Here is a 26,260-nt window from a genome sequence, read left to right on the forward strand (position 1 = left end):
ATAGAGTGGTACACATGGTCTCCTGGCTGGTAAGGCAAGATGGATCAGGGCTTTAATGATGCTCAGGAGCCGCTAGAGACAGCCATAGTGAAGGAAAGTTCCTGGGAGCTGAGAAAGGCACCTGGGAAAATCTTGCTTTAGTCTCCAACTCCCTAGTGTTTCTTTTATCAGAGCGTGAGTGCTGTTGAGGTCTGTGTTCTCTCATCCCCAGCTTCCCACATCCCACAGCTCTGCATCCTTTGAAGACTGCATCCTCCTCTTTGCTGTCTTTGTAAAACCACTGATCACATTCATGAAAGTTTTATGTTAATCCATGATTAGATAAAAGCGTTAAATAGAAACTCACTTAAACTCTCTGGAACTTGGTTTCCTCTTTCATTAAACCATGATGATAATCCTATTATTCAGGGGTGTCGTGAGGATTAAATGAAACATTATATGTATAAGAGCTTTAGAATGTGAAGTATTGCCAGTAAAAGTTTATTGCAATCATATCTATACAAAAATGTCTATGAAATAACGCCATGAGCGCTATGCAAAGCCATGCACTAAGCAAAGGAAGCTAAGGCCTTTAGAGCAGAAAAGGATTGCAAAGCATTGCAAAAGCCAAAATTAAAAACAATACTGTTCTGTTGCTTTAAAAATAATATCACTAGCCAAAATTGTTTGACTTTCAAAGTCACAGCTTAGAGCATGCTCAAAGAATTTCTAAAATGTGCAAACATTTGTGGAACTTGTGGGAAAACACAATTTCCAAAAGCTTTACTCAGAACCAACCCACAAGGAATAACACTGCCCACATCATCACAGACATACACACCAGTGCACACCCGTCCCCAACACAGTCTGGCCCACCCAGAGCTTAGGCCTCAGAGCAATTGGTGACAACAATGATTAACAGCATTTCATGGACAAATCTCTGTGAATTAGCTCAAGATTTCTCTAAACATACTGAATTGCCATGTTTGGAACATGGCGTCTCGGTTTGTGTTCCCCTACAAGTGGACCCTGAGACAAGGATTTGAGTGTAAATAGTTAATCTGGGAGGTAAGTCGGAAGGGAAAGAAATCAACAGAGGTGTGTTATCAAACAAACGAGTTAGTTCTGGGGACACTGGCGCTCAATCCCACTGGGGACCGCTGGGAGACAGCGTGGATCACGCCTCAAGGGTTGTCCCAGTTGAGGTAGTAGGAAGCTGGAGCAACTATCCAGCAACTCCTACCCATCGCTGGGTGAAGGCTGCTTTCACAGTCTTTCACTGCCCAGCACTTCCCATGGTGATGGAGGATGCAGGGGGCTAGCAGAGGTGTTGGGGAAAGGTAGCAGAGCTAACAGATTTAAAAACGTTTTGCTAATTAGAAATTCCTAACTTAGGAAAGGAACGTGTGGAATCCAGGTAAGGTGATCAAAAGCAAAGCTCTAACTCCAGCACCAACTGGAGCGTTATTCAACCGTCGAGCCTTTGTACTGCTGACTTCTACAGAAGTTGGGGCGGGTGGATGTCTGCACCGCGGTGGCCTCTCGCAACCACACTTTCCCCCAATTGAGGTCTGGGTAGCCCCATATTTTCCTTAGAATATGCTGCTTATAAATAGTCTTGGAGGTCCCTCCCGATACCTCTGTCCTTCGTATTTCTTCATTCAAATTTTTGTTTAAACCATCCTGGGATCTTAAGCTTCCTCCCACAGAGGACTCAACAGGCACTTCTGTTGGCTGCCACAAAGTCTTCATTCCATGACATATATTTCTCTCACATTTAAAAAGTTGGCTTAACGGAAGCCTAGGAATGTGGTGGAAATAAAAAAAGAGAAAAACTCTGAATAAAAGGCAGAGTGAAAAAAGTAAAAATAAATTTTGTGTTTACAGCAAGCTCAAGTCCTCAGTAAAAGTAAAAGGAAACATATGTTAGGGACCTTACAATAATGGGTCTTGGATCAAGAGGGAAAAAGAGAAGGGCAAGTGACACTAAGTCTCATGAGTTATGACATTAAATTTATATCTATTTAAGTTACTGGCAGAATCAGAACCAAGTGGACAAATTAAATTATAGGAAAGGCAGAGAAAGCGTATCCTCCTCTCTTCTTTCTGAGTCTCCAAGAGATTTAAAAAAAAAAAAAAAATCACCACGTCTCACATTTATTAATCTGCTGCTGAGATTTCAAAAGCAAGTATAAGTTAAGAATGAGATCATAGGCATAACTTTTGCTGCTCATTTGATAAATACACATGATTTATTTTATGCTACTGATGTGAAATTATGAATATGCGAAAATATGTTTAATGCTCAGTTGCTAGCTGGGCTGATGGCCGCTGATGACAACATGATGATGATGATGATGGGGATGGGGATGGGGATGGGGATGGTGATGGTGAGCAACTAAGTGTTCGGTGTCCCAGAAAGTATAATTAACATTATATGTGTCATTGTTTCAGTCTGCCAATGCGACCGTGAGATACTATTATTATCCCTATTTTACAGTACAGGAACTGAGGTTTGGGATTTCAGAGTGAGTTAAGTGCTGGCTCTTGGGATTTACCCGGATCTGTCTGTGAGTAGCCCACACTGATACCATCTCTCTGGCGGTGGCATTTCGGAAAGAGTCAGTATTACTCTGATGCATAATTTTAAAATACTAAATCTATAACATAAACGTAAGAATGATTGAACTTACATGCCTTCTAGGTTAGGACTGGGGTTTGGTTTTCCTTCTAGGACATTTCCTTTGGATATTGACCACCACTAATTTTTCTAGACGGACAGACTGGTAGATGGAAAAGGCATAGGTTTTAATATTGGGGAAGTCAGTATTCAAATCCTCGCTTCTCTACGCTCCAGCTGTGTAAATTTAGGCAAGTTAGTTACTGTAGCAGGCAGTATCCTAAATATGCGCCCCCAAGATTCCCATTCCCTGGTTAATCAATCAAACACTAATCTGGGTACTGCCACAAAGAAACGCTATAGATGTAATTAAAGTCCCAAGTCACTGAACCTTAAGATATGGAGATTACCTGGATGGACCCTCCGCTAACCACATGAGCCCTTTAAGAGGCAGAAATTAGAGAGACTGGAAGCATGAGAAGGGTTTGACACACCACTGCCAGCTTTGGTGATGAGGCGCCCCCGAGCCAAGGAATGCTAGTGGCCTCTTAAAGCTGAGGAAGGCCTCCAGCGAACAGCCGGCAAGGCGACGGAGACCTCGGTCCTACAACCACAAAGAACCAGATTCTGCCAACCTAAATAAGCTCGGAAGTGCTTCTCCCCCAAGAGCCTCCAGTCCAGAGCACAGCCACTAAGTTCGTGGTAACTTGTCATACAGCAATAGAAAACTAGTACAGCTCCCCTCGCTGAGTTCGGGTTCTCAATAATCACATAGAGGTACTAATACATACTTTGCAGAGTTCCGGGAGGATTCAAATGAGGATGTATTTAACATGCCTAGAGTGTACCTGGCACAGAGTAGGTAGTCAAAAAATGTCACTAATGACTCTGGAAGTCAAGGTCAAAGGGCAGTTGTACTTTATCTTTAACAAAGACAAGACATGAAATTAGCATAAAAACCACAAACTAAATAGAAATTTGAATTAGACTATGATAAAGTAGAGATTAAATCAAAACGAACATGCACCATACAAAACTCATAGAGGAAGCTACTAACTTACGAAATAAGTTCCAAGAGCTGATTTGAGGCCAGTGGTTTGAGTGGGTGGGCATTTTCCCATAAGAACAATATTAAGATCCAGTGATCAGGGCTCAAGTTCATTAAACTCCATTAATTTGTTAGGTGCCTGTCTTAAGGAGAACCCAGTCATAATGGGTAACAAGGTTTCTTTGAGGAGAACGATCCTCATTTATCCCACACTTTTTACTCTAAAAGGAATTTATATCTATTTGACATTTTAACCCACATAGAAACATTTTGAGGTAAGCTAGGGGAGGCAGAGATGGCGAGCTGCTGACGAAGGATCTGTGCTAAGACAGAGGTCCATTTCCTCGCCTTCCCTACGGCTAGGATACAGCCACGTGATCATGTTCTGGTCCATGGAATGCAGGCCAACAGTGATGTGTGTCATGCCCCGGTCAGGTTCATGGGAGATGCCGTTCTCTCACACCACCCCATGGAGCATACAGGATGAACGTGGAGGTGCCGCAAGATGGAAGGAGGCTGAGTCCTTAAATGGCCACGTGGAAGTCGGCCCTTCGAACAACTGATTCGATTCCAGTACGAACAAAAAGTAAATTTCTATTGCGTTAAGCAACAGAAATGTTCAGATTGTTGGTTCCAGCAACTGGCTTTTGGTTGCAGGAATTAGCCTACCCCACCATATTTGAACTTTAAAGTGAGGTGCTGCCATAACCGAGACCTAATATATGCAGAGCCTGCTTAGCCATCAGTTAACAGGAAGAGAGGAAATACATATCAGAGGTGGGAAGGGCAGGTGACATGTTACGCAGCAGGGTACACTCACTGAAACTTTTACTTGTGATGGCCCAGTAGGACGACCACACATGTTCAGATTCGGAGCTTTTAGAATTAAAGCGTTAGCACATGTCGACAACTCTTGACTGTATTTAGAGCAAGGAATTGCAAGCAAAAGAAGGGCCTGAGAGAGAATTTTATTTATGCAAGCAAACACGAAAGAATCGGGGATTCTAGATTTTGAGCCTAAACGTTGGAGAAGCTTCTAGATGCTCACCAATATAAACTAGAGAAAGGCTTGACACGTTAGTGTGACCTGGCCTCCCTTAGCGGACTGACTTCAGATGCTCCTGCACTGTTGTTATATACTAGATGCGGTTTGGAGCAAATCGTTACGTATTTGCTGGAGGTCACGTGACTTCCTGAAAGGACAGATCTAGAATTTGAACTCCTATCTTATGAATCTGACTTTGACTTTCTTTCCGTATATTTTACGGCCAAAATTCTGCAGTAAATTATAATTATTTTAATGTGTTGATGGTTCAGGAGCTAAACAACAGTGAATTTCCTTGGGAACAAAATAAACCTTCTGATGCTTTTTATGGGAACGAGAGGTGAAATCAGTACTTCGGTTTCCCTAAAATGGCATCCCTGCGTTGTTTTGACTTAGAACTCCTTGTTCTCCTATGAGATTAAAATAAGATTTGCCTCTTTGGGGGCAATACTGTCATTTTATTAAAAATTAGATTTGAGAATTTGCGTTTTTTCTTGGCAATGACAATGGCCTATAGTTATAGACACCATTGCTCTGATCAGCGTTCACAGAGGATGCTTAATAATTACTTATGGTTATGTGACTATTGACTACTGAGAGAAAATCCCTGAGTAGTACAAGGCACATATGCTGGAATGATCCGTGGCTTATGTCTACTGTTGGATTTTAAGTTCCATACAGAGCAGAACTGAGTTCATTTCATCTTTACGATTCGCCTTAAAGCAACACCAAGCACACAGAAGTACACAAGAACTAACTGCTTACTGAACAACTGAAAAGCACTGGTATTTTAAGCGAGACGGAAATGAGCAGACAATATCAGATGGGAATGCGTCTTAATTTGGGGTTCCCCGGAAGCACATACTGAAGCAAAGATCCAAGGACAAATTGGTTACTTAGGAGGGATCTTCATTTCCTGTTACTGCTGTGACAAATTACCCTAAGTTTATTATCTTACGGTTCTGGGGGTGAGGAGTGCAAAGTGGGTCTCAGTGGGGTAACGGCACGGTGCCGCAGGGCCGCGTCCCTTCAGAGGCTCCAGAAAAGAATCCATTTCCTTGCCTTCGCCAGCGTCTAGAAGCCACCTGCATTTCTTGGTCTCCATAGCCGGCAGTGCGGCATCTTCAAATCTCTCTCCAACTCCGTTTCTGTCATCGTATCTTCTTTTTCTGAATGTGACTACACTGCCTCCTGCTTTCACCTCTCAGGACCCTCGTGACGACATAGGGTTACATTATGTTATAACCTGGATAATCCAGGCTAGTCTCCCCATCTCATGATCCTTAATTTAATCCACATGTGCAAGTCCCTTTGCCACGTAAGGCAGCACGGTGACAGGCTCCAGGGTTAGGACATGGACACATCTGAGATGCCGTTATTCTTCTGCCCACCACAGGAGACGATACCAGAAAACACTCATAGAGGAGTGAAATAATGAGATAGGGAAGGGAAAGAGGCCGACTAAAAGTGAGTTAACAAGGCCGCCATCACAGAGGGCCACTGGGGCTCGGGCCCGCAGGAGACTGTAGAGACAGGGCAGATTTGCTTCGAAGTTACCCCAGAAACAGGGTCATTGCCTACCAACTGCCCATCCCTTGCCATTTGACGGCTGCTCGTTGACTCCGACACTTCTGACTTGCCCTGTGATGGCGGAGTCAGCTCCCGTGATCAGAAAGAAAGCGCTAGGAAGAGAGTGGCAGGGGTTTCTCTCAGGCACTTGCCATCAGGAGGAAGTGACCTCTGGAACCATCTTTTCCAACCATACCCCTTTTCAGAAGAGCAGAGGCCCAGAATGTTAGAGAAACTGCCCAAGGTCACATGACCAAAGGCCACTGATGGTGGCTTCCATTCAGTTAGCAACTCAGGCTACCATGTCTCAGGCACTGTATCCACGGCGTGACATGTGCTTGCACGTTTGATCTGCATCGTAACCCTTTGACATGAGTATTAATATAGTCCTAACAAACTTGGCCGAGATCGCACACCTAGGAGTAGCCTTGGACGTGATAAGTGGCTGTTTGGTGGAACACAAGTCTGCGAAGCCTGGGTTGGCAAACAATAGCTCACAGGCCAATTCTGGCCTTCTCCTTATTTTTGGACAGCTCATGAGCTAAGAAATAAATGTGTTATGCTAGTTGTAGTCTTGACCAGACTAAAATATAGCAAGACTATCGCCTTCTTAATTCCAGATGCTATAATTCTATTAATGCAATCCAAGAAAATTTTTATCTTTTGGAAATGCCTCAGCGAGTCAGCTCTACTGCCAACGCGTTCTCAGTTAAAACACATAAACATAATTTTAAGTTGTAGTCTCTCGCTCCGGGATTTATACAGGTGGCTATTCTGCATTTACCTTTAAGAATTTTTACTCATCCTTGTCACAATTCATTTCGTTAGATTCAGCCCACTGATCAGAGGTACACAAATCTCTATCTCTGGGTCTCAATCTCTCCTCACCTTTATAGCTACCTATGAGGCAGCTTGATTTGAATGGCTCCCCAGCTCTTAAAACTCTACACAGCCGAAACAGAACTCATCATTTTTCTGCCACACCTGCAATTATTTCTTCCTTCGTGGTCCCCAACGGCCAGTTATCTGGAGGAATATATCAGGGCCATCGCCTCAAGGGAGCACTACGTCCTAACATCGGGCATGCCCTCTAGCACGTGTGAGTGAACTCCCTAAATGTCAAAGGGAAGAAAAAGAGGAGAGGGAGGGGGAGGAAGGGAAGTAGCAAAGGGCATTTTTACACCTTTTAAAGAATAGTGAACTACAGCCATGCCACCCTGAATGTTCCCGATCTCATCTGATCTCGGAAGCTAAGCAGGGTCGGGCCTGGTTAGTACGTGGATGGGAGACCACCTAGAAAGACCAGGTGCTGTAGGCTTTAAAAAAAAATAGTAAAGGAGTGGGGTTTGGCGAGAAAAAGATGTAAAGGTAGCAGTGCATCACTCAGGGCAGATGGGACCCCAGGGCACCTGCGGCCAGGCACGGGCAGCCCCTGCCCGGTCTCCTAAGGCTGGCCAATGAATAACGATGCAGTGATTCCAACATCTAAATCATGGGATATTATTTTCCAAATGGAGGGTTAGCACTTCAACTCTGACTGAGCACTGATGATCAAAGATGCTCCTATTCAAGGGGACTTTGCTTAGAGCAACGCTTGGACAATCATGAGCCCACTTGGGAAAAGTAAGTGATTTCAAGGACGCATCTGTACTTGCCTTCTGAACTAAGAAATAAAGGGAAGGTTACAGATCCTCAGCCTGACGGTATTATCTGTACAGTGACACTCTAGTATTATTGGATCATACTGTTATAAATTATAACATTATTTAAGCTAAATTTAAATATTATAGCCACATGACTTCTGAGTAATAATTTTCCAATTTTATCAATGTGTGTATAATAAATGTTAATTATGAAAATGTCCCACGTGTAATATTTTGATTAACTCTATAAATAAACCCCTCTCCACAGTCCCTCCCAACTGAGGACACGGTGCGCTCCCTAAGGACCACCACCTAGGAGACAGAGATCCTCAGCCTGCCCGACTTCCCCGAACCCAGAGTCAGGAAATTCCCAGTGTTTCCAGACACGGAAAAGTTATCTCTAAATGATTTATTACGATTTTTCACAGCTTGTGGGTTTAGCTGTATTTTCAGAGAAAAAAAAATCTCAAATTCCGAAGGAGATGACCTCATCTGAGCAAATACTTTACTGTAAAAGGTACAAGATTCAGTACTTGCGAAAGTCTCATTCAAAACTGTATCAGGAGACAAAATCTACCGTGGAGGGGGGCGCTGAGGAGGAGGAGATGCTGACAGGTCCATTCTGAGCTCTACTAACCATGAATGCGCATCCCCGGAGAAATCATTTCTGACTTCATCTTTTCCATTTCAATGTCTCAACAGAACAGAAAAAGCCTCCAAATTATACCACCAGCCACTGCAAGAAGCCCTAACTACTGCTGTGACTCATGAAACACCAGAAACATCCTCTCGGAAGTGAAATAATATGTCCTCTCGAGTAAGTAAGAATCTGTAAGGGTGATGGCTACCAAAAACAGCAACTCATTTGAACAAAGCCCTGCTGTTCACAATTAATGTCATTAAATTGCATTTTCCATTTCCGGCTTCTTTTCCGAACTTGCGCTTCCTACGGCTCTTTCACGCTGTGAAGAAAATTACTCCTCTGTAAATAATAAAACTTTGCTTTACACTCAAGTGGGTCCACGGACGACAGCACCACCTGGGCGATGTTGGGAAACGCAGATACTCAGGTCCCACATGGGACCTAGTGAAGCAGAATCTGCATTTTAACCAGCGCCCCATGGGACCTGTGTGCACAGACGTGTGAGCAGCGCTGGCTACCAGAGAGTAAGCACTCAAAAAAAAAATGATCAGTGTTGCAACTCAATAACTGCAAAGACGACTCGATTAAAAAATGACATACGAATAGACATTTTCTCAAAGAAGACATACAAATGGCCGGAAAGCTCATGAAAAGATGCTCGACATCATTAATCAGTAGGGAAATGCAAGTCTAAGCCACGAGGAGGTACCACTGCAAAGCTATTAGGGTGGCTAGAATCAAAAAGACAGATAGTTCTTAAGTACTGGAGAACACGTGGAGCAACCGGAGACTTTACATACTGCTGATGGGATGTAAAATGGCACAGCCGCTTTGGAAAACGGACTGGCAGTTCCTCATACAGACTCTGAACCGACAATTCCACTCCCAGGTACATACTCAAGAGAAATGAAAACACCTGTCCACATCGAAACTTGCACATGAATGTTCGTCGCAGCATTATGACAAATAGCCAAAAGGTAGAAACAGCCCAAATGTTCACCGGTGGATGAATAAATAAACAAAATGTGTCACATCCATACAGTGGAATATCAGCCAGCCATAAAAAGGAATGAAGTACTGATACATGCTGGAATATGGATGGACCTTGAAAACATTAAACTACATGAAAGAAGCCAGTCACGAAAGACCAAATATCGTATGATTCGATTTATGTGAAATATCCAGAACGGGCAAAACTATAAGACAGAAAGTGGATCAGTGGTTGCTTAGCGCTAGCTAAGTGGATGCAGTGTGTGTGGAGGGAGGTAAGAGCTAAAAGGTATGAGGTTTCTTTGGAAAGGGATCAAAATGTTCTAAACCTGACTGTGCTGATGGTTGCACATACCTGGGAATCTTGTGAGTATACTAAATACCATTGAACTGTTTTAGAAAAAAAAGCTGTGAACTCCCCCCACCAAACTTTCATGTATGACCTGCTGCCTAGCTGAAGATACGATGGCCTACGGACCAGAACAAAGAAAACCGGATACAAATGCTTTGTGCTAAATGACACATCGCTGGGCACTTTCTGTGTGCAGGGTCCTGTGTTGGTCTTGCACAGGGATTTCCTCTTAAAGTTCTCCCCACGGCCCTGAGAGTTAATTGCTATTATTATCACCATTTTACAGATGAGAAAACCGAGGTGTTGGAAACATAATCAAGGTCAACTGGCTGGTGAGCAGAGGTGAAGCTCATGTTTGAACCCAGGGAGTCAGGAGCCAGGACCTGCAATCGATCAATCAATCTCCTGCTAGCTCTCTCTCCCTCCCTCTCTCCCTCTCCCTCCTCCCCCCACCAATAAGATACTTTGGCTAATTGTTAACTGTCCTAGTCAACATACAGTTCGTAGAAGAGCCCCATCATGAGCGAAGAAAGGTGGGAGTTGCCCCTTGTCACTCATACCTGATATTCTCCAGGCCCCATTGCTTGTTGACTATAGATGGCCAATGATTTTCCTCTTTGTATAACTAGACAGATTATCTTACTCTGATCATCACCTTCAACCTTATCCTTCTGAGTTTTCCAAAATGTGAAATATTTGAGAGAAATTAGCCGGCCCTTTTCTATTGGAAAAACACTTAGTCAAACGAAACTGCCTATTTTCAGAAATGTCTTGAATGAGTAAAGGACTAGTCAAATTCCACATGGGCTATGTTTCCATGAGTCATATATAAGAAAACAACTTTTCAATTGTGATCACAAGACACTGGTATCTGCAGCAAAACTCCTGCCAAATTAACAACTCTGATTTGATTATTTAAAGTCTCGGTTAACACATATATATTCACTATGCCCTGAGTACTATTTTAAGTGCTTTATATTTACTCATATCATATTCAGAATAACCCATAAAGTACTTTAAATAGTCCCTTTTTAAAATGATGAAACCAAGGAATTAAGGTTTTCACAGCCAATCACTGGCAGAGCTGGGGCGTGACACCAGACAATTCATACTCTGAACTGCTGTACCTCACCACCTACTCCTGATGACTGATGAAAGAAAAAGCTGTAGCCACTGCAGCTAGAGATTACTGGGCTAAGATTAATGTAACGCATTGAAATCAAGTAAATTTCATGCTTGTTATCATTTCCACCAGCTCAGAAAAGAGTTTTGTCAGTAAGTGATGCTTGTTACAACTTAGATTAACTTGAACAGGTTGTTTAAACACAGAAAGTAAGCCACAAGGACTACTCGATGTTAGGCAGCAGATAAATTATCAGGAAAAATATGGTCTACTAAGCCAAGAAGTCATTCCTTTTTTCCAATCAAATCCTATTGCTCATGTCTGCATAGAATGAAATTATTCGGAAAAAAAAAAAAGAACAGTATAGCCAACTGGTCTATTTGTATTCCCTGCTATAATTTCAAACTTCATGGTTCATTACATATTTTGATATACTCAGCCAGTATTTTTAATGGAGAATCATTACGAACCTAAGTAAATAAAAAACCCCATGATAATAAATCATGATCAAGTAGGCTTTATCCTAGGAATTCAAGGAGATTTGACATTAAGACAGCTATTAATGGAATTCTCTATGTATTAATATTAAAGAAGGAGAAAAAACATTTATGATCATCGTAACAGATGCTAAAATATATTTTATAAAATTTCAAAGGTTTTCTAGATTAAAAGAAAAATATTACTACCGATAAAACAAAATAGAAGGAAACTGCTTTATCTTGGAGAGGAGTATCTACCAGAAATTGATAGAATTCATTCTTGTTTAACCACTTTAAATAAAATTAAAAGTGGTCCCATCATACTCAGGGGCGAGACAAAGACGTGCACAATCAACCTCGTATCAGAAGCTTTCATCAGTACATAAGACAAGAAGATTAAAAGGAACCTTCGCTATGAAAAAGGAATATGCCAAACCGTTATTATTGGCAGATAAATGATTTCCCATCTACAAATCCAATCCTGTTAATTTAAAGTTTATTAGAACTAATTCAAAATAATAAGGTAACCAGATATAAGACCAACATACAAGTTAATAATTTCCTATATGCCATCAATAACCAAATTGAAAACAGAATGAAAAAATAGATTTCATCTAGATCACCAAAACAACAAAGAAACAAGCAAAAATAAATCTATAAAGTACAGAGGAAATAAATTAATAAGAAATGTGCCAGATCTCCAGAAGGATTTTGCAAAAATGAACAGCTGTTAATTGTGGGATGACTTTGATGAATAATTATCATCGAATGGGAACATGTCAGCCTCTAAAACCTCAAGAGGGAGAGATGCTGAGTTGTTCACTTTACTACCCGGAACTAATCTGTCAAGTAATGGATATCGTGCCAATATGGCCAGCTTCAAAGCCAAAAGCAAGCCCTGTCCCTCGGGCATTTATCCTCGTCTTATCTAGTGTTTATCGGTCCCTTTCAGAGTACGAGGCCCCAGTGACGCCCTCCTTGCCAGCATCCAGTCACACCCCACACAGCACGCTGAGCAGGACGGTCTGCCCACAGGCCGCTGTGTGTTGGAGACTCGCGAACGGCCTGCTTCAAGAAATGTGAACAGCTTCATTTACTGAGCAGAAGCCCACCTGGGTCTCTTATATATTCGGACCATTTTACTGTCAAAACTGCTTTGCAGTGCTGATCCTTTGTGTGTATAGCTCCAGAATGTTAGCATTGTAATGACTGTAGATGTAACGCAAAGGCGTAAAACTACACAGATTGTAAAGCATTGTGTCTGGTGATGCACGTGAAGAATACATGCATGTCAAAGAGAAAGGATTCTAGAGAAGAATTTGAGAGATGATTATAAGCATAGAGGGTACCCTGCAACACGACCCTAAGTCAAGATTGCTTAAAAGCCTCCGAGAGCCACAGCCAGCAATAAAGAAACGGGCATAGAAGGATGGAAGATGGGAATGCAGGGATGAGTGAAAGGAATTGCATGGTTCTGAGCCATCGGTCACACGATGAATGGATAAACAAAGTGTGGCAGATCCGCACGATCAAACATTCAGCAACACGAGGAAACGAAGTGCTGACACGTGCTACGACACGGATGAATCTTGAAAACGTTATGCTAAGTGAAAGAAGCGAGTCTCGAAAGACCATATGCTGTATCGTTGCATTTATACGACATGTCCAGGACAGACAAATCCATAGGGACGGAAGGTAGATTGGCGGTTTCCCAGGGCTGGGGAGGGTGGCAGAAATGAGGAGTGATGGCTGAAGGACATGTGCTTTCTTTGTGATAAAAACGTTCTGAAATGAGGTAGCTATGATAGTTAACTCTGTGCGGATACTAAAAACACCTGATTTGTACACTTTAAAAGGGTGAATTCGGGGTATGTGAATTATATCGCAATAAAGCCGTTATTAAAAAATAATCCTATGTTCTGTTGTTTGTCTGTAACACTACTGTCAATATCAGTACGTAGGATAATGAGACATGTTCATCTGCTGCACTGGAATTTCTATCGGTTTTAAATAATGAAGACCTTTTAAAACTATTTTTGCAGCTTGTCATGCATGGCTATTAGGCAGAACACTGCTTAGAAAGAGACACGCTATGTTTCTAGAAGTTTGTGAATAGATTACTATAAAAAGCCTGAAAAAATACACTCACTTGGAAAGCCTGCCTTGAAGAAGTATTTCAGCAAGCTCTTCTTGTTTTCTATAAAAACATGGAGCTTTTCTGAGTAAAGGAAAGAAGGTGTTTATTTACTATCTACTGAAATCCTGAGACGGAACAAAATTATCTAATGAGGAACCCGATAGGCTGGTTTGGAGGGGAAAGGTCGGTATATGAGTGACAAAATCCAGACCAGCCCACTCAAGTGCTGATGTCTCATTAGGAGACATGCAGGAGAAAATTTACCTCATTGTCGAAACGTTTGCCCTCACTTCCCAAGTCCCCTTTAATCTGTGTGAACTGTTAACTTATCGCTAGCTTACGAGAATGCAGTACATCAGCCCGAAACTCAGCAATGAGACACACTCATAACACTTGTATTAAAACCTGAAAACGTAATTAGTCAACCACTTTCAAGGAGAATAAAAAAGATAAGACTAATTAGGTATGCTTTCAAGAATCAGCCTTATATTTGAAGAAACAGAGGAATTAAGAAAGAAAAGAAAATGAAAAACAGAACGAGATGAAAACAGAATGAGACACAAATTATACTGGCTTTCTTTGTTCTGAGGTTTCTATAGCCCTGAGTGGAGAGCTGATATTTTTGAAAGATACTGCAATGATAATAAGGTTTAAAAATCCATTCAGATTTTAGAAAAAATTTAGATCATAAATCTACAGGGATAGAATCTCCTACAGGTCAACTATTATAATTTTTTGTATCCTCCCTTTCATATGACCTACATTATTTTGGGCCAATCTAAAATTTCCATGATTCTGTTCTATCATCCCTATAAATAGATATGTAGCTGTCAAACCATGCCCTGATTTGGGGTTTAGAAAATAAGCTCGTGTATTTCTAGCAGCAAACACAATGCCTGGCATAATAAATACTCAAAAAACATGTACTGAATTATTAAGTGAATGAATAAATGAATACAAATAAAGTAGAATCATATGATTTAAGAGACTGAGGGAACATTTGAAAATAAATACTAAGAAGTCATTACATAAAATATGGTACATGCACGTTTCAAAATACTTCGCCATACTGTAATGTTTATGAATAGTTTTGACACGGGAGGATGCTTTTATCTTATTAGTACGTTAAAGAACACAAAGATATATGTACAGTAATATCTCTGTAATATGTACAGTAATATCACAGAGGCCCCTGAAAGATGTTCAGCACCGTTAGTCATCAGGGGAATACAAACCACAACCAGATAGCGCTTTATTCCCAGGTGGCTATCATTGAAAAGACAGATAATAACTAGTACTGGCCAGAATGTGGAGAAACTGGAACCCTCATATACTGATGGACTGTAAAAGGGCGCAGTTGCTTTGCAAAACAGTCGGGCAGTTCCTCAAAAACTTAAATATAGAGTTACCAGCGGACGCAGCAACTCCACTCCTAGGTATATACTCAAGAGAGCTGAAATCACACCGCCAAAGACTTGTTCATGAATGTTCATAAAATCCTTATTCATAATAGTTCAAAAAGCAGAAACAACCCAAGTGTCCACGAAATGAACAGATGAACATAAGGGGGTCTATCCATGCAATGAAATATTAATCAACCATAAAAAAAGAATGAAGAACTGACACATGCTGCGACATGGCTGAATGTCGAAACGTCATGATAAATTAAAGAAGACACAAGAGACCACGTATTTTATGACATCATTTATATGAAAGGACCACATGGGCAAATCAACAGAGGCAGAAAGAGGATTAGTGGTTGCCAGGGGCTGGGGTGGAGGAAAATGAGGATTAATGTCATTTAAAGGGATTTAACATTAATCTTCGGTTTCCTTTTTCCTTTGAGGAAGAAGATACCTTGAGGAAATGATGCTTCTTAGGGAAATGAAAATCTTCTACGACTGACCTGTGGTGATAGATGGACAACTTAACAAAGTTACTAAAACTTTGAAATATACACTTAAAAGGGTAAATTATATGATATGCAAAATGTGCCTCAATAAAATGTTTTTAAATTCATAGAAAAAGACTAACAGCGGGCATCTTGATATGGCTGGTTTCTTTCGGGTTTTTTTTTTTTTTTTTTACACTTTACAACGATTTCCAATTTTTCTACATGAGCAAATTCTTATGCTAGGTTCCCCCAAAGCGGAGCCGAGATGAAGGATTGTATCAAGGCGATGCATAAGCAGTATTCTCAGGGTAAACCGGAAGCAGAGAGGGAAGGTGAGGGAGGACACCAAGCAAAGACAGAGCGTCAGGCCAAGAGCCTGGAAGGTTAAGCATGGCTCAGTGCCTTGGCTGGAGGGGGCGGGGAGCTGGAGACGCAGTGTGGGTCCCGCATCAGTCATCTGATCAGGAAGCTGGGATATTTATAACACCTTGCGTGGGCACGCCAGTCGGTCACTGGCTGTCCCTGCCACACCCTACCCACCTGCCAGGAGGAGTCAATATCCAGGAACTTGTGACTCTTTCTATGCCAGCCAGGCAGTGGGGCCCACAGTCTAAGGCTGGGCCTTCAAAATAGAGACAGGTGCGGGCTGTTGGGAGAGAAAGCACCCGAGGTACCATACAACAAGGACGCCCCAGTGACACAGATGAAGCTCTGGCAGCATCCACAACGAGCATGTTTTAATTATATAGGCAGGAAAAAGCAATATGTTTCAGAAAAATTCAAAACTATTCACAGTATATAATATGTAAAATATAGTATATCAATGATATAATCCACATGTACGTAATAACAAAGGTTTAACGGAATTTCTGAGACATTCTATAAAATTTGCAGAAAAGCCAAAAAAGATGCGGTTGCTGCTTTCTCTGAGGAAGAGAGAATTAAAGTCCCAGATGGCCCAGAAAGCAAAGAGTCAGAAGCTCAAGGCTAAGTTCCCGGTAGTGGAGCCGGCCGCGCCACAGGGGAAGCGTGGACTGGAGAGCCTGTGGCGAACTTCTAGTGGGTGGAAGACGCTCCTTACGGCCAAGCAAAATTCTGTCAGAGCATGTTTACACCTTTAATTCTTGTCAAGCCCCAGGAGTGACATCTCCAAGTACAAAAGTGTGGCATACAAAATAACTTTACTATCTGGGATCTAAGGAGGTATATTTAATATATCTCATTGGCCAGTTGTTCTTTCTTTCTTCTCTCTCTCTCTTTCTTTCTTTCAAGTTTGTTGGGGTAACATCGGTTAATACGATTATTTAATTTTCAGGTGTACATTATCATTTGACATCTGTATATTCTATTGTGTGTTCACCACCCAAAGTCCAGTTTCCTTCAGCTACCATATATTTGATCCCCTTTACCCACTTCACCCTCCCCCAATCCCCCTATATTTGACCCCCTTTAACCATCTACCTCCCTCCTCCTCCCCCACCCCCTACCCTCTGGTAACCACTAGTCTGTACTCCATGTCCATGAGTCTCTGTTTGTTTGTCCTGTTCGTTTGTTGCTTTTAGGTTTATATCCCACATATAAGTGATATCATGTGATTTTCCACTTTTTCCGTCTGGCTTATTTCGCTTAGCATGATTCTCTCGAGGTCCATCCATATTGTCTCAAATGGCAGTATTTCATCTCTTCTTATGGCTGAGTAATATTCCATTGTATATATGTACCACAGCTTCTTTATCCGATCATCTATCGTAGGACACTTCAGTAGCTTCCATGTCCTGGCCACCGTGAATAATGCTGCTATGAACATCGGTGTGCAAATATCTTTTCGGATATGGGTTTTCAAGTCTTTAGTGTAAATACCCAGTAGAGGGATTGCTGGGTTGTATGGCAGATCAATTCTTAGTTTTCTGAGGAACCTCCACACCATGTTCCATAGTGGCTGTATTAAGTTGTTTTCGAAAAGTTGATTTCCAAGGGTTTATTTCCTTAGGGTTTGCAATAAATGACCAGTCAGTTGACACCATCTGGCAACTCTGTAGCTATCCCGAACGAATCTGGAAACACAAAGATTCCTGAAGAAACCGTCAGCACACGACTTCCACGTCCGGCCTCGCTTCCTTCACTATCATGATCACGGGGTGGGGCGGGGGGAGTCTCTAACCCTCTAACGTTCGTTAATCCTGCAAAACTTCCTGTTTCCATGACTATTTTAAGAGGAGTAGAAGTGTGACCTTTGGCTTCTATAGAGTAGCCTCTAGAATGATCCAAAGCTGGACAGGGGGAAAAAAATCAGTGAGAAGAAGCCAACTGAAAAGGCTACATGCTATGTGATCTCAACTATATGACATTCTGTAAAAGGAAGAACTATGGAGACAGTAGATGCATCAGTAGTTGCCAGGGGTTAAGGGCTTGGGGGAGGGCGGAGTCAGAGACGAATGGGTGGAGCACAGTTTTTAGGGCAGCAAAACCACTCTGTATGATACTGCAATGTAAGTACACATCATCGTGCATTTGTCAAAAACCACAGAATATACAACACCAAGAGAACGAACCCTAATGTAAAGTATGGACTTTGAGTGACGATAATGTATCAACATAGGTTCGGCAATTATAACAAATATACCACTTCGGTGCAGGATTTTGATAGTGGGGGAGGCTGTGCACGCATGGAGGCAGGGGGCATATGGAAAATCTCTATATCCTCTCCTCGATTTTGTTGTAAACCTAAAACTGCTCTAAAAAATAAAGTCTATTTTTTAAAAAAGCAGAGAGCAGAAAAAAAATGGTTGTCTCAGCTCTCAGTAGCCATCAGTTCACTCTGCCCATTCGTCTGGAGCCTCGGCAAGGGCCAGCTATAGGTAATTGGCAGAGCTCAGGAACGAAAATGAAGGCCCTTCTTAAAAAATATTCTGAATTCCAAAGTGGCAACAACAGAGCATTAAAGCAAGCATGGCTCCCTCTAAACACTGGGTCCTACGCAACTGCACAGGTCACATGATAACGACCTGGTTCTGGCCATAGCATATGGTTGCTACTCCCCTGCTGAAAACACTTAGGAGCCCCATGTAAGCAACGAGGAAGCAGTCTGAAATCTTTAACTAGTGTCACAGGGCCTTCGGGAGCATCCCACCTCTCTTCAGCATCATTTCTCACAGCCCCGCCCTACTCTCTAAGGTCTAGTCACCCAGAGCTTCCTTCAGTTTCTTGAGTTTTCCATGCTCTCTCAGTCTCGGAGTCTTAGCATGTATTTCTCTTACCTGGACTCTAATTCCTCCAATTTTTTTTAATCACTCTGACTGCTCTTGATCCTTCAGGTGTCAGTTAAGCAGAGAAGTGCTAGCTAAGTAAATCAATGTTTATGTTATATTTAAAATGTTAAAATTATTTTAAAATACTATTTTAAACACCATTTAATTTGAGAAAGAAAAATACTTTTTATACAAGAAATCGTCTTCTAATTTTTGGCTATGTAAATCTATGTTTTCACAAAACAGTTTTATATAAAATGAGGCAGACTGACAGTTTTCAATATAGCTTATCATATTGTCAATTGCTGAAGAAGCATAAGTCTCGAAATACTTGCTTTTGTTTACAAATTAAAAAACCAAGTCTGCATTGATGCTGTCTTCTAGATGAACACAATTTCCTGCTGATTTCTCTATTCTCTTAAAAATGAAGGATCAAAACAAGGCTTAGACGACTACTCCAAAAACATCACTTTTATTATAGCATAACTATGATCGAACCTGTTCAAAATTATCCAAATGCTCCAAAATGAACACCCAAACACTTAGCGAGTAAGGTCTACTCCCACCCAGGATTTGAATTTGTAAGCTGTTCAAATTTGGCCTCTTAATGTTCTGGTCTCCTGATCTACACTTATCTTCAAGCCCAGGCAATGTAGACCTTGAGGCACTCAAAGGTTTCACAGCACATTATCGTTGATCATACTATTGTCATGGCTTGTGAGTGTCTTGATATCTCTTCTCTGCCTGCTCGATCCAAGAATTTAATAAATCATTTTATGTTAAACTAATTGTGTGGTACTTTCCATAAAACGAATTATGCTATGAACCAATATTCTGATATGTAACTAAGGTGATCAACCCAACCCAGTTTGTCTAGGACTTTCCAGTTTTACCACTGTAAGTCCTGCAACTCAGAACTGGGCAAACCTGGACAAACAAGGATGGTTGGTCATCCCATAAACTTTGATGTAAATTATGAGCTTATCTGTAGTTTTCACAGGCTTAACACGAGCTTAAAGCATGTTTACTCAAATATTTTTGATTAATTTCAATTGCATGAATTTGTGTCACTGTATTTTTATGCAGCCATTTCCACAAGTGATTTTCTGTGAATTCGTCATAAAGTCCAATTACCGTTCTAATTAGACAAAATGGTCTGTCAGTTCCTAGCAACCTAGACATGAAGAGAAAAAAAGAAGTTCAAAGCCAAAATGTTAATAGCTTTTAACACCGTAGTAGAGCTGGGAAAAGCTTCATTAACTGAGTCTACAGCTTCTCTGTTACCAGCAAGAAATACTTGAGTCGGATTGAAGTTGATGGACGATTAATGTAGCTGATTGACATCTGTTCTACCACCTTTATCCTTGGTGGTAACGGTAGGGTTTTAAATCTGCCCTTTTTCCCTTGTCAAATATATTACATTAAAAATTACTTTGAATCCCCATGGGGGAAGCAAGTATCATTCTGTAAGCTGTAAGAAATTATGGAGTTTATCACTGTTAATATGAAAAGCAAAGCCAAAATCAACATTTTTAATCACAAACTGACATCAGGTCAGAGCTTGAACTTGGCTCTTGAGACAAGCAAGCGATCAAGACTAAGCAATAATGTTCCAGGCAGAGGGAAGAGTGGATATAAAGACTTACAAGTAACAGGCTATCAAGCGTATTCAAGAAGCTGAAGAGTTTATTTTGTTTGAGATAAAATGAAAAGCTAGTGATAGACTACTGATGAAGAATTAGAAAGGTGGATCCAGATCCCAGAGGGTCTTACGAACAAGGTCATAGAATTTGGACTTGATTTGAAGGGCACTGGAAAGACATGAAAGCATTTGTTAGGTCTTCATTTTCAGACAAACCACCACTTGAATAACAAAAGGAGAGAGTGCCTTGTTGGTGAGTCAAGTTGGAGGCAAAGAGTCCAGTCCTGAGGCTGTTACAGGTCGTGGTGTGATTCAGTCCAGGGTAGTGAGGATAGACCAAAGGAGACTGAAGAGATCTTTGAGAAGTAGAAGACAAGTCACTTGATAGCTGATTGGATATGGGGTGGGGACATGGGGAGAGAATGCTGAAATTTACAGTAAAGTGTCTGGCTTCAGCAATCGGTGGACCTGGCACCCTTCGCAGGTATGGGAACGCTGGAAAAGGGTTGGGTGGGGTCGGGGGAGATGATGAATTCAGCTGCTTCCCACATTGACTCCTAAGTCGACAAAAACCTACATGAAACACCAGTTCACAGTGCCATGTTTATAATCCAAATAAATATTTCCATTTAAGAAACACAGCTCAACAATCAAATACAGTTTTATTTTATTGTATTTTATTTTATTAGTTTCAAGTATACAGTACATTGGTTAGACATTTATATAGTTTATAAAACGATCCCCCTGATTGCTCTTTCTCTCTTCTGGCCCTCCACCTAGCCATTACATTACCGCTGAGTGCATTCCCTAGTCAAATACAGTTTTAAAACAAATGTTTCCACTTGTACAAAATCAAGAATGAAGAAAGTTAAGTGGAACAGAGCTGTCGATTTTCAGTAAGTCTATGCTTTCAGTGATAAATGTCCTGTGTTCTAGGGAAGCTGCTGTTTTTTTCTCTAACTTTCTCATAGGCGACAGCCCTGCGGTGATAGCCAAGGTTCCACATACCATTCTCCAAAGCCATTTGACCAGAATGTAGGCCAGAGTGTGTACATGCATGAATTCCTGAGAATCCAGGAGAAGTCTAAGGAAAATGATATCCAGAAGCAAAGTTATAATTTTGACAATATAAGAATCCCAGAGCATATCTTGACGCTACCACAACAGCTGAATGAGATCGTCAAAAAACAAACAAACAAACAAACAAAAAACAGATATTCTCAATGTTTAACATGAAAAAAAAAAAAGAATTGCATTCCATTTCAAGACTCTAGGCCTAGAAACAATCAGTGAAAGCCTCAGTGTTGCAGTAATATAACAAAATCTTTCACAAAATTTAAACTTGTAGATGTTATTGATGACCCACTCTCGACCTTCACCTCTGCCTGTCGAAGGCTGCCTGCAGGGAACAACTGTAAATCTTTACCTCAGAGATTTTTTCTGGCTGAAGGAGCAAAACTTCCTCACACAGGACAAGCTGGAAATACCAGAAAGTTAATGCCCCTGGAAGCAGCTCTTACCAAAGACCAATGAGGTACTAGTGGGCAAATACATCCATCATCTCCTGGGGCCCCAGACGGGATAACTGTGAGGGGTGCTCTACACTATCTCCCAAAGTCTTCTGGAAGGATCGAACCTGGTTATGGGTAGTGGGCAAGCATTTGAGCGCATGCAGTTTCATTTGTAGGTGTTCCCAGGAAACTAGTAGAGGGGTGTGCAGTGAGGTGGGGGAGGGGAGTTATCCAGTAATGCTGATCACCTCTGAGGGCAGCTTGGGCTCAGTCCTGCTGGGGACCTCTAGGAGAAAGTGTGGAACATGCCTCAGAGTGATCCTAGCAGAGCTAAAGATGCTGGTATATTTATGAACTAGTGCTCATTGGTCAAGGCCAAGGGTTGATCCCAGCAGATGTGGCATTTTTAGTCTGCATGATGCAGAGGCCAGGCATTCTGCAGTGTCCACAGAGGCAGAAAGTATGTCCTGGTAGATGGAACGCGGTATACAGGAATGGCGAGTGCTAAGAGGCACTGACAACATCCGCTACGGAAAGGCGCAAACCACAGTGAGCAATTTCCAGTGGCTGATCGAGGTAAGTCCTAAAGGACAAGCAGGAGCTAGTAGGGTTTGGAGAAGAAGACTGTGGGAGTGGGACAGAAGCGTGGGGTGAGAGGAGAATCCAGCTGAAGGAGGCCCATTAGATGGAAGGCTGTCGGACCTTTCCAGAAGAAAACTGGCGCAGGCTTGAAGTCAGGGAGAGGAAGTAGAGCTAAAGAGAGATGGAATCAAGAGGATGTGATGAATAATGTAAGAGTAAACAATCCTGAAAAGAAGGTGATGCTGTGCCCCGAGAGCCCAGACGGCTGCACCGTTCGTTAGGCCAGGGACACAGAGAGGGACAGACCATTTTTGCCCTAGGATGAGCCTCACGACTTAATTTTTTTTTTAAATATCGCATTTGGGGTTTATGGGGTACCCAAGTAGAGATATGCTGTGGATATTACCGTTCAGGAAGCAATCTCTGTTGAAGGTAGAGATTGGATATCATCAGAATATACAAAACAAAATTAATTCCACAAAGATTTTTACAAAATATCTACTATGTTCCAGGCACTGTGTTAGTCCCTAAAGATATATAGTGGTGGGTATGGAAGAAGAGGTCCCTTCCCTCTTGGAGCTATCAGCAGTTAAGTTATAATGTAGACATTATACATATTCCCTGTCGCTAGATATTTCTAGTGTTTTCCATAGATGATGAACTATCTCAATAAAAAAGCAATACCTCATGTTAGTATAGTGCTTCAAAGTTTACCAACAAAGCGTATGTATCTTCCAGGATTCTTGACTGCAGCAACAGAAATCTGACTCTAACCTAAAAAGATATATTACAGTATATTGGAAGAATATTAGTGTTTTCTAGGAAGTCAAGCTTGAAAAAGGCACAGGAATGAAGGGAGGCTAGAGAACTGGATGCCTGACACTGTCACAGTGCCTGTGCACTAGAGTGCACTAGAGTAGCCACTCCACCCTGCCACTCATCTCCGGGCCTGTGTCTCAGCATCACACACTCAAGGGTCCAAGCTCAGGCAGAAGAATCTGATTGGTCGAGTTTAGGTCACATGCCCCTGCTCTGCTCACTTGGGGGTGGAAGAAGAAATATCTTCCCCCTTAACTCCTGTAGATGAAGGTGAGAATCTGCTTTGTATCACTACTCACGAAATGGGTACTGTTCAAATCTAGGAAAGAGGTGCTGATGTGGCACAGCCCACTGTCCACAACCTTTAGCTTTGCTTGTCTGCCAGCTCCATGCTCGGTCTCTACACTCATCACCTTCTTTGGGCTTTATTAAACTTCTGTGTGGTAAATTACTGTCTCTATTTGACATGGAAGAGGCTGAGAATCAAATCAGTCATGTGTAAGCATTCGCATCAGGATTCAGATCCTAGTCTTCTAAAAGTTCAAGTTGAGAACATTCCCACTGTGTAGGATTAGCTCAATTCATCTGAGTATTTATGGAGTCATATTTTGCCCAGAAAAATCAGGATGTATGTAAAAACAAAGATCGATGGGTATTAAGGATTCCCAAAGACTGAGAACCACTGAACTGGCCCATCTACTTTATGATTACTCTTCAGTCGCAGTGATTGTCATCATGTACATTCATTCATCATGGCCTTGATTGGGGCTGTGTGCTTAAGAAATGACTAAGAATATGATCTTAGTTCTGAAATATGGAGTGGAGCTCCTACCCTGGAATTTATCAGCAAAGTCATCTGGCCCAGCCCTCCGGTAGTGGCTCTCAAGCAGCATTTAGACCCTGAGCAGAAATGGTGAAATTCCTGAATCAGTTCTCAGGTAATTGAATCCTGTGAGAGTATACGTTTTATATTGGGAAGTAGCAAATGCTATTCAGATGAAGAAGATCTATAAATGTGATCATTACGGTCTCGTTTTTTGAATTGACCCGAGCTTTAATGAGAAAGTCTTTTTGTCTGTCATGCAAAACGAGGTACAAAATAATGCTCTGGAATGCGTCCTACCTTCAGCCAATTGCTGCTTTGGCTTATGAACAAATGGGTGTGAGCGTGTGATCCTTACAGTTCTTGTTTGTGTATATGTGTGTGGAGGAGTATGTTTTAAATACTTGAAACATCAAAGGGTCAGTGGTTTTTGTGACTCTAATACAAGATCTTGTTTGGTTTATTAACATTAATTTTTTGGCCTTATTCACATAGTGGGAAAGAAGGATTAAATGTCTGAATATAGTTTACAATCATGTAATTTATACTTAAAGAAGAAAACAGGATTGTGGGTAGAGGACTTAGGTTTTTCTTAAAGATGTCCTTTTCTAGTCTGTATACTTACTGTTTTAGTCTGTTTGGTCAGCTATAACAAAAATACCATAAATTAGATGCTTTATAAACAAATATATTTCTCAGTTTTGGAGGCTTGAAAGGCTAAGAACAAGGTGTCAGTAGATTCTGTGTCTGGTGTGGGCCAGCTTCCTGGTTCATAGATGGCCATCTTTTTGCCATAACTAGGAATCTCTCTGGGATCTCTTTTATAAGAGCACTAATATTACTCATCTGCCCTCATGACCTAATCATCTCCCAAAGGTCCCATACCCTGATACTATCACCTCGAGGGTCAGAATTTCAACATATGAAGTTGGTGGAGGCAGGGACATAAGCATTTAGTTCACTGCATATATCCTATATCATGTTCCTCTGGTTTAATAAGATGAAAGAGCACTATAATGCAAAATGGAAATAAAAATATTCATAATTTTTTTGTGGATGAAGCCATTAAAAATACTAACCTAAATCACTGAGTTGCAGCTATGTGTCTGAGAGTGACTAGCCTCATCCAATCCCCATAAAAATCTTACAAGTAGGGCTCCTGTCTGGGAAGTAGCACTGAGGTGGTCCAGCCCATCCCATTGGTAGTGGCTCTCAAGTGGCCTTTAAACCCTGAGCAGAAGTTGTGAAATTCCTAAATCTGTTCTCAAGCAATTTAATTCATTGACAGAAACAAATTTTATCCTGATAAATAGCAAATGTAATTCAAATTAAGAGAATCTGCATCGATGAATATTGGATGTGATTATTGTCCGCTTTTGACCAAGACACGGGTTGAGGAGACTCACAGTTTGCTTAAGATTCCAATGTTCATTTCCTTTGTTTTGTAGTATCTCCGCATTCCCCAATTTGAGATTAAAAGCAAGAAAAGCAGGTCTTGATATAGCTTCCAGTCAAGATGGTGGCATAGGTCAACACCGTGCTCACCTCCTCCCACGACCACATCAAAATTACAACTAAACTACAGAACAGCCATCTTTGAGAATTGCCTGAAGTCCAGCTGAACAGACATCCTGTAACTAAGGATATACAGAAGAAGCCATGTTGAGACTGGTATGAGGGGTAGAGACAATGGAGCAGGCTGATTATATGGCCACATGTCACAGTTAAACAAGAAGACACATCTCGGCTGTGAAGGTCTCCCTGAGGAGTGACGGGTCCCATTCCCACACCAGGCATCCCAGCCCGGGATTCAGGGCCAGAGAGAGAAATACCCATAACTTCTGGATGTGAAAACCAATGTAGATTGTGGCTGAGTGAGACAGAGTGCCGCTGGAGTCCAAGGCATTCCTCTTAAGGGGCCTATACATGGACTTGCTGAGCCTCGGCTCTGGGGCAGCAGCTCAAAAGATGCCAGGGGCATATGGGGAGAAGCTGAATTGTCTGGCTTCCGGACGAAGGCTAGAGGGGCAGCTTTATCTCAGACAGAAGTGCTGGCAGAAGCCACTGCTCCTTTGTTGAGCCATCCCATGACCCAGCCTATATGCACAGGCGG

General features: G+C 41.6%; 1 protein-coding gene and 1 non-coding gene across 2 annotated transcripts in view; one reads left to right on the plus strand and one right to left on the minus strand.

Annotated features, from left to right (window-relative positions):
• Positions 1-26,260, minus strand: part of ARHGAP6 (Rho GTPase activating protein 6) — a 477,103-nt gene that overhangs the window by 393,836 nt on the left and 57,007 nt on the right. The window lies entirely within an intron of this gene.
• On the plus strand, positions 7,461-7,579 carry LOC111741768. The gene has a single exon (XR_002781081.1). It is a non-coding gene; the product is annotated as a 5S ribosomal RNA (ribosomal RNA).

This window comes from Pteropus vampyrus, unplaced genomic scaffold (assembly GCF_000151845.1).
Source record: "Pteropus vampyrus isolate Shadow unplaced genomic scaffold, Pvam_2.0 Scaffold81, whole genome shotgun sequence".
In the NCBI taxonomy this organism is placed as follows: Eukaryota; Metazoa; Chordata; class Mammalia; order Chiroptera; family Pteropodidae; genus Pteropus; species Pteropus vampyrus.